Source organism: Haliotis rufescens, unplaced genomic scaffold (genome assembly GCF_023055435.1).
Source record: "Haliotis rufescens isolate VD_foot unplaced genomic scaffold, xgHalRufe1.0.p SCAF_10, whole genome shotgun sequence".
In the NCBI taxonomy this organism is placed as follows: domain Eukaryota; kingdom Metazoa; phylum Mollusca; class Gastropoda; order Lepetellida; family Haliotidae; genus Haliotis; species Haliotis rufescens.
In genome coordinates this window covers 12,847,059-12,863,542 of record NW_025963780.1, presented here as the reverse complement: position 1 = coordinate 12,863,542, position 16,484 = coordinate 12,847,059, and the positions used below count along the sequence as shown (strand labels likewise).

Here is a 16,484-nt window from a genome sequence, read left to right as displayed (position 1 = left end):
ACGATAAGAACGATTTATGTAGTATTATATCTTCTTCACGTGTTTACAATATTGGTCCATGTACCACCGAACATTGTGATAGTAGATGACTCAGCTAATATCTCGATAACAGGCTACAGAAAGTCAGGTACACACACATATATATATACGATGGGTGCACTGGTCGGAGTTGTCGAATGATACAGCATGTTGATTTTTTTCTGACATTCTTCTTGCATGCAACACATCGAAAGGCCTTTGGGAATAATTGTGTTCTGACATCACTGACTGACTGACTGATATAGAAGATTTAACGTGCGCTTTCCGACTGCAGCGTATTTCGCACACGGGATCACCATGTTAGGCCTCTTAAATATAGTTTCAGCTTGACACTGAGTTGAATTGAGTAAAGGTTAAGAGACTTCAAAGCGTATAGTGTTTTCACAATAAGTTAGCTGAGCCTCCCACACAGAGTCAGTCAGTAAATTGGAGTAGAGGCTAATTTCTAATGTAAACTTGTTTTAACATTTCACAATTGTTGGTGTTTGCAAGTTATCAATCCAAGTTTAATTTCATTTATTTTACCAAGGTAAAGAAAACCAATAAGGTGCCGGTTTTGCCAGGCAAAAGTAGCCGTTTTCGCTTGAGGCGAAGTGACGTTTTCGCCAATCGGTGCCATTTTGCAGAGGTGCCGTTTTAGCTCTAACCCTTGTATTTGACGCATGAATAATTATTGCAATTACATATTTCGCATATTTAGGCCTATGGTAGGGACATTTGAAACTGCCAAGGAACTTATAAGGCTGCCTTGCCCACTTGCACTGTCAGTAATATTTTGAGACTATCTCACACCCTGGTTGCAACAGTGAATTAACTTGTGTCGATCGGCATTGCGAAGGAACTTGTTATCGTTCGAAAAAAAAACATATCGCGCAAATACGCCGCCAGTGTTTCACTCGCGTCCATAAATCAATATTTGTATTACATGAATACTCAACTCATGTTAAATATTGTATAGTAAATATGACAAAAATCACTTACTAAAATCTCTTTGATTTTGATAACCTTAAAATATTTTTTTCTTCAGTTTTCATCCAATGAAAATAGTTTCACCTTGGTGTTGACGGAAGTTGTCGTACTTTGTTTTGATTCTGCAGCTGAGGTGAAACAGCACTGAACGGTCATTTGGCTCTGGGAACTGTTGGCATTTACAGAGGGTGAACTCGGGTACTTATTATCATATTTACGCATATACTCACATGGTTATATATCAGTAAAGCTTCGAGGCCGTTTGATCATCTTGAAATTGTCAATGACAGCTCCAGTAATAACGGTAGATTATGCTACCGACTGTTGCTCATAATATTGTCGCTTGTGGTGGAAAGCGTAAATCGAATATTATCCAATGACCCCAAAAGTTTTATCGACCTACATATACCTTTATTACAGTGTCGGAAATTCATGTATTTTACATTACTGCGCAGAATCTAACACTAGATCTAGGAGATCACAGAACACTGTAGGCTAACACGTATATCGCAGACTCAAAAGAATTCCTATGTTTGGGAAGACATGACAGCTTGTAGGTAATCTTGGTTTTTTGGTTACACATGAATTTGCGATGTAAATCTAACCGATATGTATGGGTTATGAAAAACGACACTGTGTCAAGTACCCTGTTTTCGAAACAGTTGGGCCTACATTGTTTGAATTTTGACAGAAACTGTCTGTTCTATGATATCATCCACTGTCATTTTAATCAAGGCAAAATTACTGAAATTTGTGAAATGATCTCAAATAAGGTAAATTTTAAATATCGCTGATGTTATTCATTTTACTAAATCACAAATTCACAGCATTATTACAACTTTGAGTCTTCTTATATCGCAGACTCAAAAGAATTCCTATGTTTGGGAAGACATGACAGCTTGTAGGTAATCTTGGTTTTTTGGTTACACATTAATTTGCGATGTAAATCTAACCGATATGTATGGGTTATGAAAAACGACACTGTGTCAAGTACCCTGTTTTCGAAACAGTTGGGCCTACATTGTTTGAATTTTGACAGAAACTGTCTGTTCTATGATATCATCCACTGTCATTTTAATCAAGGCAAAATTACTGAAATTTGTGAAATGATCTCAAATAAGGTAAATTTTAAATATCGCTGATGTTATTCATTTTACTAAATCACAAATTCACAGCATTATTACAACTTTGAATACACAATGCCATTTAGAAAGTGGTCAAATGTAATAAATGTTATATTTTGGATAACACTTTCTTAGCAAAGTACAGATTCTCATACTTTTTGGGAGTTGAATTCCATCTGAGATTCAAACCCACACCACCAGAGTGAGGCACCTTATCGCCAGCACACAAAGTCAGTGATCTAACCCACTCAGCCACGAGGCTGCCACAGAATGAAATCTGACAATTGGTAGTCTAGATCACATACTTTGTGTACCCCTCTGACAACTGTAAATTGGCACGGCTCCCATGGCCTACCAGTTGTCAGACTTTCATTTTACCAAATACTGAGTTATTCATGAGCTTATATAGGTTCTTTTCGAAATCTCCAGAAGCCATGCATCTTTCTTAAATCTGTGTTCAGCCTTAAATAGGGCTCCATCCAAGGTTTTTGATCAAACTTAAGAACTCTTTGTATTTTCTTTAGTTTCATGCCTAATGATAGATATAACTTGAGATTTGTATAGTGGACTAGTAGTATAGATGATAGGGGTTCTGGCTCACTTCCACTGGAGCCAGATTTATATCCTATACTGCTACTACAGAGGGAATCTTTTATGTCAAAATGATGATGTGATTCAATGATCGTCATGAGATTAAGCTAAGTTGACTCTAGCTCACCACCACCTGGAGCCAATCAATGCTTCTATGATATAAATTTTTATAGACAATGACAGTTTTACCACAACCCCTCTAGAGCCAGATTTATATACCTATACCACCACTACAGAGGGAATGTTTTATGCAAAAATGATGATGTGATTCAATTATTGTCATGATTCATATTAAAAGAAACATCAATACTAATTAATAATGGATAAAATTTACTAAAGCCTACGAGGATATTGGAAAGGTATAGAAGCAATACAAATATTAGCCACTGCAGCTAAGCTAAGGTATCTAAGGATGTGCCAAGGATTGGCTAAAGAAACAAGCGATGTGGCAAATATACTTACCAGCACCGCGTTATATCCCGAGGAAGAAGTTTGATATTTTTACAATGAATGAAGTTCATCAGGCTGACCTCTTGTTTCTTCCCCATGATAAGGTAAGACGGAAAACGTATAAATACGCTTTAACGGTAGTGGATGTGGCTAGTCTCTACAAGGAGGCTGAGCCATTACCCTCGAAAGATTCAACAGAAGTAGCTAATGCACTGAGTCGTATCTATAAACGCGGACCACTAAAATGGCCTAAGTCATTTCAAGTAGATCCTGGTCGCGAGTTTATGGGATCAATAACTAAACTGTTAACAAAGCACAATGTCGCAGTCAGGCGTGGTGAAAAAGAGGCCCATCGTAGTCAAGCTACCGTTGAAAGATTTAACCGGACATTAGCGGAACGTTTGTTTGGCTATCAGTATGGGATCGAAATGAAATCGGAACGATTAAGATCAATCAAATGGTATACCAACCCGGTGAACTCAAAGGAGGCCACTAATTTAACATCAACACGCTTCCTTAGATTCTCCATAGTTTTACCAAATACTGAGTTATTCATGAGCTTATATAGGTTCTTTTCAAAATCGCTGGTAGCTAACTTTCTTAAATCTGTGTTCAGCCTTATATAGAGCTCCATCCAAGGGCTTTGATCAAACTTTAGAACTCTGTGTATTTTCTTTAGTTTCATACCTAACGATAGATATAACTGGAGATTTCTGTAGTGAACTATATATTTTGTCTTATCCATCAAATTTGGTACGAGTTTTTCTACGTTAGCTAACCTACTATTACCCATCAAGGAGTGTTGATATTCCGACTTCCAATCTTTATTAACCTTTCGGGAGCTAGCGGATAACTGTTATGATCTTTATGTAACGAATTTGGATATTCCAAGTCAACTTCTAGTATGTATCCTTTATTCACATCGATATTATGGATATCACCCACTTCGACCCACTCAAAACCACCCGTGGGTAAAGGTTGACTCATAGCCTATCTGTACAAATTGTTGGCGTCGAGATATAATATGTGTGTGTCGGGTTTACTCGGATCATATCCTTCCACTAATTTATTATTAGCCTTAGAATACCTTTTCGCTACCATCGATATACCACCTCTTAATCCTTTCTCAATAAACAAGTGCATATCGTATCAACAATGCATCCCACGATAGTCCGGGACTGGAATAGTACCATGCCGGGTCCAAGCCGTATTGTTTTAAACATGTCTTTCTAAATATCTCGAATATATTGGCGAGTAACAGTACATCGGTTTTTAAGTACAGATCGTGATAATCGCCTAAATTCTTACAACCTAATTTATCCCACACCGTCAGAGCATGTTCATAATCGGCATCGGTTATTTTAGATTCTGTTACTATAGAATGATTCAAGAGGTGGTAATTTAGTTTCATCGAATCTAGACCAATCATCCATATATTCGTAAGGATATAGTATACCTTTTCTTAACAACAAATGATGGCACCAATCTGTATATTGATTTGTTATCGCAGAGTCATCGGGATTGTTCGCATTAGCTAAATTGTCCAGGGAAGATAACAGAAACTGTACGGAGTCTATGAATCTAAGTCCATTACTTTGCTTTATTCTGGCTTTCCCATCCTTGTCCGTATAATGTATAGTTTTAGTCAACGAGAACGATATGTATTTTTCCGTATTATTAGGAATACACGTTAAGCCACTGTCGGTCTTTGAGATAGCTTGCATAATGAGATGAGAATCGTATCCTCTAAGGTTATGAAACACAACGGGGATGGGTATTGTTTGAGAATTCATTTTTAGTTTCAAGTTACACTCGTTATGCGCGGCTCCCCGATAATTACCCGTGACGTGGCAATGATCTCTTACAGAATCCCCATTCAGGGGTTTATTACAAACATGACAACTCGTTGACTTCTTATAGGCCCTCCAATCATCCCTCATCATACACATGGGTTTCTTACGCGATAATTTTTCCCTGATTATTCTCTCTTCATTTTGTAGATATTCTAGGAACTTTCCCGCTGCATCGGGACCTCTGTAAATCACGGGCGGGTTTGTTTTCCCATCATACCTTACAACTATATATCCAAACCCACAAGGAATATGTTCTTGAGTTTTGTACGTAAAACTATCTTGATTATTGCGTTCAGTATTTACTATAGGTTAGATAAGCGCTTTGAAGTCGGCGTAAATTACGTACGGTACTGGCATTTGATTACAATAATGTTCAAATTTTAATATATTTTTCCCCTCTTTAGGCATATCAATCCTGATAGCATTCTGTCCAACACCTCTGCAGTCTTCTTTATGCGCTTCTAATAGATCTTGTCTTCTGTACCCGTGTAGGCATTTTTCACAGAAATATTTCTTTCCCTTATATTTTGTTTGATCGTATAATAGCCTGTTTAAACTCTTTATCAATGTATAATGATATTTTCCATCTTTTTCGGTCAGAAATGAATTGATTCTGGGAATATGTTCTGGAGCGGAGCTTATCCTGTGTACAACAATTCCTTTAGAAGAATGTTTGAAAACATTTATAGCTAAGTTATTTTGCTTTTCCACCTTATCAATTTGTGATATTGGTGTAGGTTCGTCTACACCATCGAGGTTTAGTCCATCGTTTTGGGGATAGCTAGGTCTATCCGAATTTTTGTCTACGGGGAACAATGCAGATCTTATCATCATTCTGAAACAGTCATCGGATTTATTTTTTACATTAATTATGGCTTTTTAATTTTTATAATACGGGGGTAAATCTATATAAGATCCACCTTTGAAGGGCATATAATTTGCTATATCTAAATATAAACTATCGATTTTATCAACACCCCAATCCGAACCTCTATTAGTCCAGCATTCTAAAGTTTCCTGTATCCTCTGAATTGATGTATCTAATGATGCGTTTATAGTATTGGATTCGGTTATAACTTCTCGATTGCTCCGGAAATATGGTTCGGTATATTCAGTGCTATCGTCTGTGCTACTTTTACTCAATGACATTTTAATCGTCAGCTGGTATTTTATACTACATGTATGTAAATCATCTAATTCCTCGTTAATTTTGCTTAATATGATAGGCTTAACATCATGAACATCCATGTTGGAATTAATATCCATCTTCCAACCTCTTAGATATTTACCAACGCCGGCGGATGTGGGTACAAATTTTAATTCTTGTTTTTTATCAACATCATCTTGTTGTTTTTTATCATCAGATTGATTATTATCTAGTAAAGCGATCAATTCAGCTTTTCTCATCGAGAATAACCTCTGAGCCTACTGTTTTTTTCTTGAGCTTTGAGTTCCCTCACAGTCTGGGGATTGTTTTATTCCAAAGCGAGTAAATCGATCAATTCAGTTTTTCTCATTCGAGAATATCTATGCAGACCACGTTGTTTTGCTAAAGCCTTCAACTCTCTCACAAAAACCATTGTGGTTTAATGGTATATGCAAAATGAGTCAAATGTCTAATTGGTTGTTTTTCCTATATCTAAATACGTATTCTCCCCAACCTATTCCTCTCATTGATGTAATCTCTCTTCCTAGCGTAAATAATCTGGTTCCTGACCCTATCAGCACCGTGTTTCTTACATAAACAATAACGACCTTTGACCCCTATCCCACATACAGAACATGTATAGTTAATGTTTCCCCGCCTGATGGGATAAGAGTGGATGCCACAGTAAATACCAACAGAACGTCAGTTGCATTGAGACGGCTTCCCCATGAGTGTAAATCTGCACAGATTCATGGTTATACATCTATCATATCATTTGTCTAAATGCAAATCACATCTCCACTGGGTCTGGGTGACATGGCTGATAAGACTCGCCCGCCCTAACCAGGTCATGGTTTATGGGTAGTTATTGTGTAGCTATAAATAGCGATGACTGATAATCCAAACATTATGAATACTATCTCGCGTTTTTTTTGTTCCTCTGACAGTGTATAAAACTGACTTATTGTTGGTCTCAGCATTGGGTCAAGTTTTTTTCTATAAATGAGGAAGTATATGTGCATGGCAGATTCAACATCCTTAAATGTTTCAATTGAATGTCCTTGCTTACGCAGTTCTTCATTAATAAAATCTAATCTTAATATCCTCTGTCTGGTCCTTTGTGACTGGGCTGCTTCGAGTTGTTCCAATGCTTTATTATGTTGTTTACTCTCCTCTTCAACTTCTTAAGCGTTTGATTCCCAATAAAAAATTACTCCCCGAAAAAGCTAGAGCATTAACAACAGCTCCACTGACCATCATCGCAATTGATGCCATGTTTATATGAATATAAAATATTCAAATGTTTAATTACTTCATTATATCTTCTGGGATAAGCCCTTGTTTGATGAGCATATCTTTTGTTGCCATAGCCAATCCAATATCAAGAATCATCATACTGATATCATAACCATTAAAATCTAGCTTGGGTGGTGTGGCTTAAGTAATCATTTTAGCTACACGGGCATAGCCAATGGCCAAGCCGCTGACCACCGCTGAATGAATTATCTAAAGATTTATCTGTCATAGGTTCTGGCTCATCTTTGAGCATTTGTTCGATGAGTTCGTCGCATTCCATAATGTAATACCTAAGGAGATATTTAAGTCTAACATAATAAAATATGGCATATCCAATACAACCCGTAATAATAAACTGTTGCGAAAGAATGAGAATTTCAAGCCACATTATGTCATAATAACTGCTAATGTTCAATTTATTGTATTTTTGCTACTTTGTGCTATCTTTTTGCTATATTTGCTATAATTTTGCCATATTTTTGCTATAATTTGCTACATTTTGCTAAGTAATTGCATAAGCAGCTGGTTGATCGGTTTTTTAATACGAGTTTACAGTGCTTCGTTGAAGCTAACAGTTTTCTGACTTTATCTCGTTCAGACTTGGTATAAATAACATCATTTTCGCGTAGACATTCCTCGAATGAATCTCGGTCTTTGCAATGAAACAGGGCTACCCATTTGGTCTGCCCTCTAAGATCTTCCAGGACAGAGTTGTATTTTTTAGTAAGTACCCAAACGCTATGCTGAGTATGCCGTCCAAAGAATGCTAAATATGAAAGCATATCTTTCTTTTTGGTTAGTTCTTTACTCACGCTGCAGTCGTCTATTATGAAAAGGGTTGATTCTCCTTTGTATTTTTTGTGACATACTCGTAAACAGTCTTGTAAAAGATCGCCCGGATCAACTCTGTGTACCCCAACGTCATTCATTACCCAATCTCTCGATAGGTATGTTTTATTAATGCTTAAAGTCGGGCACAGAATAATAATATGATCAAAAACGTCCTGATAATGACTAAAATATCTAGAATAAAAGCTGTTTTTCCACAACCCGTTTGCCCGCAGATGATAGCGCAGTGCGGTTCTTTAGGTAAAAGATTATTAATAGATTGCTTGCAAGAATCTTCCATTCTGTATATTAAGTTCCGCATCCATAATCACGTACAAATATATGTTTAATTTACCAGCCGATTCCTGGAGCTTCGTTATCTGTATAGTGACACCCTCGCTGGCATTTTCTATTCTCCTCCCACTGCCGTGTAGTTGGTCATTGTCCGTGGTTCGCATGTTGAGCCATAGCGCATACTTCGTGGTGAGGTATTCACCCATCGATACACCCCCGAGAGATAGATCTTTCACGACCGCATTAACTTCTGGGCTTCGTTTTATAGAAGGGAGTTTTTTAATCTCATCCCATTGTTGATAAGCTAGCATTCCTTGACTATATAGTTGATTAGGAACGCCCTCGATAGTCAATTCTACTTTTGTAATCTTGGGATTGTAGAACTTCTCGGTATTTCTTTTAAATGCATCAGAGGGGTCCTCGAACAACATTAAAATACCCTTCAACGATCTCGTGGGGACGTTTAGATTGATATTCCACGTCATATCTTTTTTGTTCCTTGTGATCTTTTGATGTCGAAGCACGCGACAGGGTTTGCCCTAGACATTAAAAATTGGGAGTCATTATGACCCCCAACTTTTCAGATTAGGAGTCATTCATCAATTTTTGGGAGTCATATTAACTAATCTCAGAATCTCGCTATCAGGATGAAAAATTAAGTAAACATAAACAAGGTAAGATTTTAACTTTTTATATTCGTCATTATTTTAACTGTAACATAAATATCTTTGATTCACAAAGTCAAGTATATTGGGCCTAATACTCAATAAATCTTTTTTTACACTATGAATCATAAATAACTTCTATTCTAATCTTTTTGGAAACTGTGAAAAGTGCAACGTAGATCGTGATAGGTACTAGGCAGAGCATGTATACTGTTGTGTTGGTCGTCTACCACCTGCGACTCGACCTTCGTTAACTCTCGTTAACTCTTTCAACACCAGTCAAACAGAAGTGTTTACTGCTGGGACTCTTGTGTGATAGATGAAGCCAACATTTATCAAAGAAATACCTGCTTGTAAAATATATTTGCCACTACATGTTATACACCATTTGAAAGATCTGATCCTATGGTTTATAAATATGAAAGTTATGTTTTTCACATTATATAAAATAATGCATTTACAACTTAATTAAGTTCGTTGTAAATAAAAAAAAGTAAGCTAATACGTTGTTAACATCTAGATTAAGGACCAAGGAAGCGAAAACTTGACGATTTTCGGCAAATATAAGATTTCATAAAATCCACTTACCTATTTCTGTTTTATTTTCATTGTTTACGTAATTGGAAAATCATTTTAAAAAGAATTATACCCATTTCCCGATAACAGCGGCTGTCCGCTCAGTAACAAGAAGAAATACCCCTGTTTTCGAGGCTTCGTATGAATAACACGTTCGTCGAAGAATGGCAAATGACACATCGCTAGAAAGCTTATTCCTTTATCTACACGCTCATAACATTGGCTGGTTTTTTTCGTAGTTATAACAAGTGATTTCATTGGAATAAAATTGATTTCCAATGACGCTTTCTTGCCGAAATCTGCTACAAGTTTCGCGATTGGTCAATTTTGAGCACGTGACCTAAGGCAGCCAATCAAATTACAGCTGTGATACCAAGCTCGTGTTTGATAAATTTCAGAAGTTGGCGAAAGGTTTTTGTTAAATCGTTATTCTGATCGTTTTAAGCAGGAAATCACGATACATATTAAAAATATGGAACTTCGTGAATGTATCGTGCTAGGTTTCGTGCTGTGACAAAGATTTTTCACCCATATATTTTTGCATTAAACATCGTGTCCGAGCCGAGAATTCAAGGCGACGAAAGCCGAGATGTCTTATATTACACGCGATCGCACAAAAAGATGGAAATAATAACTTAGATGTAAGCTTGATTACTTTTAGATATATTTTTGTTGATTTTATTTATTACTTTGTATAATATATTTAAAGATTTGTTTAACACGCCTTTATTTTGCTCTTTGACATGTTCGATGTGGACCCGTTGTCGAAATGTGTGTCCGAGAATTTTATTTTCAACAACATCGAGGGGAAATAGTGAATATTTTTTTAATTTATCGATAAAAAATTATAAATTGAAATGGAATACGTATTTCAGACATTGTGAAATGTGATAGATTTAATAAATGAATGATATTACAGGTAGGTCCATAAAAATATATACTATTTTGACGTGACTACGGCTTGGCCGGTTAACCCGCTTACGGTGTCTGGGGACTCATGTTTCTTGGCCGAAAACCGGCCTACGGTGTTGAAAGAGTTAACCGCTGATCATCTATAACGCTCATCAATTATTTGGACCCCGAAGGTAGCGTTGTAACGAGGGATCACTGTATTTTCTTTCTGACAAACGGGAAGGTCTCAGTTTACTAATTGTAATGGCTGTTTCATTGCGTCAACACTGACGCAGTAGAAAATATTTTTAGCGTATTTTCAATTATTTATGCGTCAAATACGCAGGTTTTTTGCGTCAGGGCGAACCCTGACGCGATGGTACAAAATAGCTAAACTTCCTGTATACTGGTTACGAATTTGTCTGGCTAATTCGGGATCCGTTATCATATCATACTCCAGTGAGATATTTTCAATGGAATAGCTAGCATCTTCAGCAGCTCTGATTACTCTACCATAGTCATTAAAAGTGAGTTCGTATTCTAACCTATCGCCTAGGGATGCTTGATAAAAGGGCATGTGGGAATCTAGTAATTCAAAGTCTAGCGGAATATAGAATTGGTTACCTAATGCGCTGGCAACAGCAAGATCTTTTACGACGGTATTATCACCATTATCAGCACCCACACGCAGTCTCAATGTGTTCCGATTACAAATACCTTGGTACTGTAAGTTTTCCCGCTCTTTATTCGTTCTCCAGAGATCCATGTAACAATAGTATACATCGCTATCATCGATACTCAAAACCTCATTACCGCTAATTTTAATCGCGATTTTCTTAACAATAGCACGACCTATGTTCTGAACAGGCTCCCTGTTAACGTCGGCAGAAGTCAAACTAATCGTAAATGCTAGTCAGACAGTTCCTGGAACTAACACATCATGTGCGCCAAGATTCGGAAAGCGAACCAGAAGTGTTTGATTCTGATCGATGGTACTCGGGTTATTAGTTGTAGTTACAGACTGACGAATTGCTTTGACCCCTAATGGATCTCGAAGTCTACGTTGTGGGTTTAACTTGCGTCCGTATTGCGAAGACATTGTTATATTGAAATAATGTAACCTTATGTTTAATGTAAAAATGGATGATTTTAATCTGGATGATTTTGATAACCCTAGTACAATCAAAGAGGGTACTGATGAAACCAGCTTTGGTGGCATGAATCTTAACGATGAACTTTTACAATCAACCGTTAATGATTATTACGATACCTTTAAAGATGTTAGCCCAAATGGTCGTGACTATTCAAAGATTACGATAGATAGTAAAGGAATATTGCGAATACGCGGTGAACCTGATATTGACCTTCTGCATTATCATACTCGTAAGCCCCTAGCTTTGTCTACGATAGCCACTAAACACGGCATCAACTTTGTTCGTAATGAATTAGGTTTTGTAGACTACTCATGACGAGAAGAACTTTCTGCGAAGACTACTAAGGTTCTTCGGACTGTGCGTGATGAACTCGGTAACATAGATAAAGATAATTTGGAAGAAAGCTCGAAGCTGGCCTCGGACGGACTCGAAGAAATCTTGGATACCTATTACGATAATTCCACGGTCAGTGTACCATCCTCGGAGTTCAGTATTAGGGAATTACGAGGTCTTGACAAGGCAATGCAAACAATGCAGGGAGAACTCATCAATGATATAGCCAAGCTATCCAAACTTGACAAGCATATAGCTTATGAGAAAACAAAACTTGAACAGGCGGGTGATGAATTCAGTAGACGTCGCGTTGCAGAAAGATTGCGTAACTTAGAAGATGAAAGATCGGCCCTCCTCGAAGCGGCTTCTAGAAATAGAAAGGCACTTCGTTCACAAATCAGTTGAATTCAAGAAACTATCGATCAAGTCCTCAACGATGACACTACACTGGCCAATAAAATTAAAACAATGTTCAGAGAACAGGGGATAACCATTGCCAGTATTTTAACCGCATTGGGATTTATTATATCGACTTTGACTCTCGCGTTAACCGGTGGTACAGGAGGTGGTGCACCGCCTAGTGATAGGGGTGGCATAAAAGAGTGGATAAAAAAGCATTTAAAAGCATTAGGTTCAGCACTGGGAAAGCTCGCTGGGAAAGCCGCGTCTGCACTTCCCAGTATAATAGGGAGTATTGTTTCCTGGCTCTTGAATTTATTAGCTAAGACCACCACTTGGCTTAGTCAAAACTTGTGGGCACTGATCGTAGCAATTGCAGGGCTGTTGTACGTATCCGCTAAGAACTATTTATCCAAATCAGTTCATTAACCAAATCATGAGTAAACCAGCCGCGACTCCACCTACTATAAGCGCTGTTTTTTCATCGATATGTTGTTGATTTTTAACCGCAATATGTGGTGGCACTTGTGGTTGTGCGTTAGTAGATGTGTTAGTAGGAGCGTTAGTAGATATCTGTGGCTTGACTATTCACGTTTCGCCTGTGTTTGTTTGCGTTATTAATTCGGTGTTAATATCTGAATTTATACCTGTTTTTTGTTGATCGGTAGCAATAACAATTTTATTATTATAACCGATCACTTGACCGATCTGAAGTTCCATATTACTCGGCGACATGTATAGTTCCGGCTCATAAACATAGTATACTTTCCATTGAGCGTACTGTAATACATCTTGATAACGTTTTAAAGAAGATGGTATGTCAACTGGTGAATTAATAGCATCCTCCACGTTTGCAACAAACTGTTTTTGTGCATCGAGTGCCGTCCCAGAACCACTGATGATTCCCGTTCGTTTTTGCGATTGTGCACCAAGAATTGCCCATACATAAGTTCTTATTGATTCATTAACTCTAACAACTCCTGGGTTAGTAAAATTATTTTCTGTTTTATCATTAAGAAATTTATTCCGAGCATTTCCAGGTGGTTGCTGAACCTTTTGGACGGTGAAAGCAACACCACCCTTAAAGTTCATACGATCATCTCTCCACTCGTTACTCGAGAGAGCAAAGCTCGGAAGAAGCCGACCCCTTTTCAGTAAATCATCGCTGTCTTCTTTAACAGAGTGTGCACCAGCGTACGGAATACCTAGACCATGGTTAACTCCACTCATCGCTGACTTCTTTAACAGAGTGTGCACCAGCGTACGGAATACCTAGACCATGGTTAACTCCAATCAGACGCCAATCTTTACTCGTAGAAACATTAAATTCCTGACAAATACGTTCGAATGCCCACCTATTGTACGGATTATTTGGTGCATTCCATGCACATTCCTGCAGTAATGGAGCACAAGTATACGTCTAATCTGATAGTACCCTTGAAATGATAAAACAGACTTATTTAGTTCAAATCCTGGGGCATAAAGAGATACACCACATCCTGTTGTGGCACACCATATGGCAAAGTTTAACTGATTCTGCCAAAATTGCATCGGATTGTGGAACCAATCGTGCACCATTTTATCGCTAATTGCCGTGAACCTGTATTTTTCAAAGATATCAGGGAATTCAACAAAAGAATTAGCACCAGAGGCACTTACTAAAATCGACTGATCAGTAATGTAAGTTGATTTCATATTTAAGTTATGATATAGTATCATTGTATATCTAATATGTATGTTACACTTCCGGGAATAACAAATGGTAAGTCTATTGAACTGCTTCATACTATCGATAACTCGGATGGACAACTTGAAGTCGCTTTCTGCGATGTAACGTATTACCCGCAGTGGACCAATATAAGTGCTGCAAGAGGTAATAATAAGATATATATATTAGGTGAAATAGATGGAGACATTTACATTATACTTGATGGGTATTACAGCATATGCTCATTTAATGATGAAATTTTTAAACCTTTGGGAGTTAGTCTTACAAAAAATGAGTCGAATGGGATGCTGATTTTAAAAGCTGGAGAAAAGGGTGTAAAGCTTCTCCCATACTTAGAAGTTACACTTGGATTTGCACGCGGAGGAGTAATACCACCCAACAAAACAGTGCATGGAGTTAAATTACCCGATTTAGTTCCCTATAAAGAGTTGTGCATCCATCTTGATCAGATAAGCACGACATACAATGTCATACAATTGCGCTTTCCGATCTCGGAGACACAGAAGGATTCGGTAAACCCGGTACCAATGGTAAGTTATACGCTTACACTTACAAGATAATGTATACAAACAGAAAGAAGTTACATTCACAGGTAATCTAGGAGATATAAGCGATGTCGACGTTAGTAGACTCAATAAAAACACTTCATATAATCTTACTCGCAAACGATGATAATAAATGGACTATGGTCGACGCAAACATCGAGTGGCTATTGAATATCGTCATTACCCAACCGTATGTGATGATGGGTAAGGCACATAATTTAACTAAGATAATGAATAGTGGGGCCGTACTTGGGCCTTATATTCCATCAAAACGAAAAAGTGTGTTAGTCTCTCCCCTGCCAGAAAACCCAGGTCATTTGTTATATAGTCGTCCGGCATCAAAAAACGTTAGTTTAAATTTGGTTACTGAATTCAATGATATTAAACAGAACTTGTTCGGAGATGCACCAGAAGATGCCTTCGAAATATTACCAGGTCTATCGATTAAATGGCTAAAGAAACACTAACGTCAATGTTGTAGTATTATTCATATTGGAGCATCACCTGTTGCAACCCTTGAGGGGGTCCAAATTATTAAAAGTGACAGCATTTCTCTTACTAAGATATTCATGCCGTATAATATACATTTGATAAGGTTGATGTATACTCTCAAAACATTTAAGCAAAACCAATTAAAGACTATTATATGATATAATAATAATATGGATTTATATCCAGCGCTCGATGAAGTTGATGGATTTGGATTTCATCAAATAAGCGACATAAAACATCGAATAGAGAAGGAGAGGGAGTTGAGACTTGGATTGTATAAAAAAGTATCGCAGAGCCTTGAATGCTCTCGACTGAGTTGACACCGCGCTTGTAACGGCTAGCATGGGACTCGGTGTAGCCGGTGTTGGTTTATTATCAACTATAATCGCCGCGCCTATCGTACTTGGCATGCAAATAGCCGCCGGAGTCTCAGGACTGGCAGGAATAGCGATAAAATTCATTTCTCGTAAGTTGCAAAAGAAAGTATTAAAACACGATAATATTCGGATACTCGCCGAAGCAAAGTTGAACAGCATTGAGGATCATATTTCAACAGCAGTGGCTGATTGTAAGATATCGGAGGAGGAGTTTCGTTTAGTGTTGTCAGAACTCACCAAATACAACGCAATGAAGCAGGAGATTCAATCAAAGACCATTGGTATTAGCAGCGAAGACGAGGAAAAAAAGTTCATAGAACAGGGGAGACAACAATTAATCCGTGTCAAAACCAACATTTAGAAGAATGCTTAGATAAGTAAATATATAATAATGGAATTTATGCTCAGGGACAAAATTATCAAATGGAGAGAATTACCACAAGGTATATATTATATCAGTTATATCAAACCAACCAAATACGGTCATCAATTGTTTCTTTCCAATTACCAAGAAGAGTATATAGTCTGGTCTCCTAGTAAAATGAACGAAGAACTTAGTAAAAATGTTGAATATCCCTTCGTTTAAAATAATGGTATACGTATGAATAAAAATAATAGAGAATATTTTCATTACAATTTAGTTTAGTCTCATCATCGTTTTTGTACTAATGGTATCATTGATTGACTCAAGGTAGTGGTGGGCTAGAGCCAATTTAACTTGATTCTTATGAC

General features: G+C 37.4%; 1 protein-coding gene across 2 annotated transcripts in view; it reads left to right on the top strand.

Annotated features, from left to right (window-relative positions):
* Positions 1-1,103: 1,103 nt before the first annotated feature.
* Positions 1,104-16,484, top strand: part of LOC124122155 (autophagy-related protein 9A-like) — a 279,064-nt gene continuing 263,683 nt past the window's right edge. Inside the window, exon 1 of one of the 2 annotated variants that reach the window (XM_048386919.1) lies at positions 1,104-1,206. The gene's annotated coding sequence lies outside the window, so the exon portion shown is untranslated. Of the gene's footprint in view, positions 1,207-3,039; positions 3,278-16,484 lie in introns of those variants that run through there. The other variant, XM_048386914.1, reaches the window with a different exon arrangement.